This window comes from Oncorhynchus mykiss, chromosome 14 (assembly GCF_013265735.2).
Source record: "Oncorhynchus mykiss isolate Arlee chromosome 14, USDA_OmykA_1.1, whole genome shotgun sequence".
NCBI classification, from domain to species: Eukaryota; Metazoa; Chordata; class Actinopteri; order Salmoniformes; family Salmonidae; genus Oncorhynchus; species Oncorhynchus mykiss.
In genome coordinates this window covers 6,899,775-6,905,898 of record NC_048578.1, presented here as the reverse complement: position 1 = coordinate 6,905,898, position 6,124 = coordinate 6,899,775, and positions in this window count along the sequence as shown.

The following is a 6,124-nucleotide window of genomic DNA, read 5'->3' as shown; positions in this document are numbered from 1 at the left end:
ATGATATTACTAGTTTATCTAACTTGTCCTGCGTTGCATATAATCAATGCGGTGCCTGTTAATTTATCATTGAATCATAGCCTACTTCGCCAAACGGGTGATTTAACAAGCGCATTCTTGAAAAAAGCACTGTCGTTGCACCAATGTGTACCTACCCATAAACATCAACGCCTTTCTTAAAACAAGTATATATTTTTAAACCTGCATATTTAGTTAATATTGCCTGCTAACAGGAATTTATTTTAACTAGGGAAATTGTGTCACTTCTCTTGCGTTCTGTGCAACAGAGTCAGGGTATATGCAGCAGTTTGGGCCGCCTGGCTCATTGCGAACTGTGTGAAGACTATTTCTTCCTAACAAAGACAGCCAACTTCGCCAAACGGGGGATGATTTAACAAAAGCGCATTTGCGAAAAAAGCATAATCGTTGCACGAATCAATGCCTTTCTTAAAATCAATACACAGAAGTATATATGTTTAAATCTGCATTTTTAGTTAAAAGAAATTCATGTTAGCAGGCAATATTAAACTAGGGAAATTGTGTCACTTCTCTTGCGTTCATTGCACACAGAGTCAGGGTATATGCAACAGTTTGGGCTGCCTGGCTCGTTGCGAACTTATTTGCCAGAATTTTACGTATTTATGACATAACATTGAAAGTTGTGCAATGTAACAGGAATATTTAGACTTATGGATGCCACCCGTTAGATAAAATACGGAACGGTTCCGTATTTCACTGAAAGAATAAACGTTTTATTTTCGAAATGATCGCTTCCGGATTTGACCATATTAATGACCTAAGGCTCGTATTTCTGTGTGTTATTATGTTATAATTAAGTCTATGATTTGATATTTGATAGAGCAGTCTGACTGAGCGATGGTAGGCACCAGCAGGCTCGTAAGCATTCATTCAAACAGCACTTTTGCGCGTTTTGCCAGCAGCTCTTCACAATGCTTCAAGCATTGAGCTGTTTATGACTTCAAGCCTATCAACTCCCGAGATTAGGCTGGTGTAACCGATGTGAAATGGCTAGCTAGTTAGCGGGGTGCGCGCTAATAGCGTTACAAACGTCACTCGCTCTGAGACTTGGAGTAGTTGTTCCCCTTGCTCTGCATTGGTAATCCTGCTTCGAGGGTGGCTGTTGTCGATGTGTTCCTGGTTTGAGCCCAGGTAAGGGTGAGGGAAGGGACGGAAGCTATACTGTTACACTGGCAATACTAAAGTGCCTATAAGAACATCCAATAGTCAAAGGTATATGAAATACAAATGGTATAGAGAGAAATAGTCCTATAATTCCTATAACAACCTCAACCTAAAACTTCTTACCTGGGAATATTGAAGACTCATGTTAAAAGGAACCACCAGCTTTCATATGTTCTAATGTTCTGAGCAAGGAACTTAAACGTAAGCTTTTTTATATGGCACATATTGTACTTTTACTTTCTTCTGTTCTTTTGTTTTTGCATTATTTAAACCAAATTGAACATGTTTCATTATTTATTTGAGGCTAAATTGATTTGATTGATGTATTATACTATGTTAAAATAAAAGTGTTCATTCAGTATTGTTGTAATTGTCATTGTTACAAATAAACAAATAAAAATAGGCCGATTAATCGTATCGGCTTTTTTTGGTCCTCCAATAATCGTATCGGTATCGGCGTTGAAAAATCATAATCGGTCGACCTCTACCTCACAAAAAGGCAGATTTGAGTAACATACATTGTGGTGCTGAAACTTGAAGAAGCATTTGTGGTGCTGAGAAGGCATTTCAACCGTCTTTATTTTAGACTTTACGAACAACAGGAGGGCTTTGTGTTGGAGCCTATTTCTTCCTATTTAAGCACATAAGGTAGGCCTACCTGTTTGACAGACAAAATTAGACTATAGGCTGCTACATCTATAGATTTTGTCGGTCAATTCCTCTACCCACCATGCACTCTTTATATAGCCTATCTCCGTGAAGGTAAGTGAAAACCAAGACTGGAATTGTGGGAGTATTAGAGGTGCCATAGACCTGCATAGACCTGCACAGACCTACCTACCCCTTGTTAGCTTAAGCTTTTTAAGAAAATAAAACGGATCCGAAAAATATAAAGTGATTTATAACAGCGCTTCGGTCCGCAATGCTTTATGCTAAAAACAAGCTGTTGTGACTCCAGTGCATATGAGAATATCACTGTTTCATTTCTTTGGCATTCAGAGGCTGAGCTACAATGTTCTATAGCCGAGGAGACAAAAACATGACTTGGCTTGGGAAGTAATCTAATTCTCTCACTGTCAATAGATTAAGCTATTCACTTTCTGTACAATAGAAGATGTTTAAACCCAGACAGCTTTTAGGGAAACACTTGTGACCTTCTCTTGTTGGGTTAAACCACAGAAGAAAAGTAGCCAGTAGTTAATTAAAGTGTACGTTTTTTTCTGCATTGGTAGGCTTACTCTGTCTGAGGTGGAAAGGTAGGCCTATCTTTTGAAATGACCATGCTCAGATTCCTAATGATGTCTCAGATTTTGTTATTTGCAAACAGGGACCGCTTCATTGCAAACAAGACACGCCGATTTGACATTGGAGAAATATGAATAGATGAGCACATAGGCCTATCTCTCTGTGATTTCAGTCATTTGTGTGGTTGTCACGCCCTGGTCGAAGTATTTTGTGTTTATCTTCATTTATTTGGTCAGGCCAGGGTGTGGCATGGGTTTTTGTATGTGGTGTGTTGGTATTGGGATTGTAGCTTAGTGGGGTGTTCTAGTTAAGTCTATGGCTGTCTGAAGTGGTTCTCAATCAGAGGCAGGTGTTTATCGTTGTCTCTGATTGGGAACCATATTTAGGCAGCCATATTCTTTGAGTGTTTTGTATGTGATTGTCCTTAGTGTCCTTGTAACTGTCTTGTGTTAGTTTGCACCAGTTTAGGCTGTTTTGGTTTTCACATTACGTTTATTGTTTTTGTACAGTTCATGTTTCATCATTGTTGAATAAACATGGATCGCAATCTACACGCCGCATTTTGGTCCGACTCTCCTTCACCCGAAGAAAGCCATTACAGTGGTATTAAAAAAGATTCCTCTAATCCGTAAAATGACATACAGTGGGGCAAAAAAGTATTTAGTCAGCCACTAATTGTGCAAGTTCTCCCACTTAAAAAGACGAGAGAGGCCTGTAATTTTCATCATAGGTACACTTCAACTATGACAGACAAAATGAGAAAAAAAATCCAGAAAATCACACTAGGATTTTTAATGAATTTATTTGCAAATTATGGTGGAAAATAAGTATTAGCGGGTTTTGCCCCACTGTAGAATGTTAATGAAAAGCCATTTTTTTGTTAATTTACTATAAAGGAGATATTTAATTTACTATAAAGGAGATATTTCCACCCCTCCTCTTGTTCACGGTGGTCTGCAAGCCCACAGCCTTCTGGTCCGCAGCCACGTGTGCTATAAAAATTCCTGCATTACCATGAAATGCTTACAGGACAAAGAACAGTTTCTAAAATGGCATATATTAGGCCCTGGTCTGTCCAAGAAGTGAGGGTAAACAATAGGCATGTTCTCTGCTTTCCACTTTGTATTTTAATTATTATTTTGGGTACACGGGAGGGTCATCCATTTTCATGTCAGAGAGGTTCGATATTCTCCATGTAACCCTTATAATACTGTAAATAACATTCAGTCCCTATTCATTTCTATATAGCCTACGCTTCCTTGTTCTGATCTTCTAACGAGAGTGAGGCGGGTGTGGCTTCTGTGACAAGGATCTCCAGAGGAGGGATGTCACTAGTTACCACAGCCACAAAGTCAGGGTTAAGGGTTAAGGTTAGGGATAGGTTTAAAATCAGATTTTAAAAAAGCGTCTGACCCTAAAAACCAACTAATCCCTTTAAAAACAGCCTATGTGGGTTAGGGTTAGCATCGATATGAGTCAGAAACATTTTTTCAATGCCAGAATTGACTACAAAGTGTAAATAGGATAATTTTTGGTCATTAAGTCAGTCTCGTCTAAAGTTTGGAGTAATGAGTAAATTAAGGTTGGGTTTGGATTACAATTATGTCAACAATTCAAGCCCCCTTTTGCCAACCTCCATGTGCAAATCGCACCTCGGCCCCTTTTGCCAACCTCCATGTGCAAATCGCACCTCGGCCCCTTTTGCCAACCTCCATGTGCAAATCGCACCTCGGCCCCTTTTGCCAACCTCCATGTGCAAATCGCACCTCGGCCCCTTTTGCCAACCTCCATGTGCAAATCGCACCTCGGCCCCTTTTGTCAACCTCCATGTGCAAATCGCACCTCGGCCCCTTTTGCCAACCTCCATGTGCAAATCGCACCTCGGCCCCTTTTGCCAACCTCCATGTGCAAATCGCACCTCGGCCCCTTTTGCCAACCTCCATGTGCAAATCGCACCTCGGCCCCTTTTGCCAACCTCCATGTGCAAATCGCACCTCGGCCCCTTTTGCCAACCTCCATGTGCAAATCGCACCTCGGCCCCTTTTGCCAACCTCCATGTGCAAATCGCACCTCGGCCCCTTTTGCCAACCTCCATGTGCAAATCGCACCTCGGCCCCTTTTGCCAACCTCCATGTGCAAATCGCACCTCGGCACCTCGCACCTCGGCCGCTTCATGATTGGGGCTCCTTTGTTTCATCTACCCCCAAAGGATCACGGCCGCTTGAGACTGCAAATCTCTATAGGGCTTGACCACAGCCAACTCTGGTTTGCATGCTCTGTGAAAGGACCCTAGTACCCTGCCATGCGGACGGAATAGGTGGTTGGAATGGTGGTGACTATACTGGTAGCTAGACCATAGACTGCTGATTAGTAGTATCTGGTTTTGTACATTTTCATAATCATTATCACTATCATTGCTAGCATAGCTGACGTTAAAAAACTAGCTAGCTAACTACCTAACTAGCTAGTTACCTAGCTGGGAATGTCAATGAAATGGGAAAGGTGCACATTAGTTATATTAGCACAACACTGCTTCTATGGTATTATGTAAAGGGTTGTTTATCCCACATGGACCTGTTACTACATTTGAAAACTATCGAATCACGTAGTTTAGAATACCTACATAAATTCAGCAACTGCATTCTTCTCATGTTACTCTGTAGGATACTGACCCGTCGAAAGCTTCCGCCAGCACATCACCATACATCTGCCTGTAGTTATTGAACTTGTTAGTTTTGATTGTTTGTTGTGATTGAGTGGGGGGGGGGGGGGGGGGGGGGGGGGAACAGCTGAGGGCAACGTTCTAACAGATGGGTGCCTCTTGGCTGTACCAACTCTAGTTTGGCTTCTGACATGGCCGTCAGCATTCCATGAGGAGAAACACTAAAGAAAAAAGGCCAAATCAGTGGGTGCAGTTCCCCTTTAAAAATAGAAATTGTGGGAATAGGCGGGGTTTATGACTTTGCGGCTGTGGTAACTGGTGATGGCCCAAGAGCAACTGCTCACCGATTTGACAACTCCAGCGCAATTCCACCTCTGACACCGCCAAAAACATCCGCGAAACGGGTGTCTGCTATCGCCGGTTCAATGCTTGATCTGATTGAATCTAGGCCTTAGAGGAAGAAGCAGATGAGACCAGGAGAAGAGTGGGAAGAGGGGAGGAGAGCAGTAGAAGTGAAAGACAGTGAAAGAGGAAGGATACGGCGCCCCAGAGAGGCTGGAGTCATAACTCATCTTTTATTAAAAATAATGAAAAAAGTTAATGAGTTAATAAGATCTGGAGAGAGGAGGGGTGGAGAGCACGGGGGGAAGGAGGGAGAGAGAGAACGAAAGGAGACCAGACAAAAAGACAGATTGGGACATAGGCAGAGATCAGATAGTGGAGTTATGTAGCACAATTCACACTTGCCACCATCATTTGTTGAACATTTACAAACACCAAGATATCTTCCAAAACATTTAGGATGGATTCCCTTGAAAGATTTAGAAGGATGGATTGTTTAGTTAAACTCCAATCAACTTCAAGAAGCTATTTTTTTCTGATGAGCCAACTCCCACAGACATAGCCGTGTAATTAAATGTAGTTAGTAGGCAATTAACAGTGAAGCAGCTTCACATTGTCTCCTTCCACTAGGGTTCTGCATTAACACTGGATTAAGGGACAGATACTGTTTGG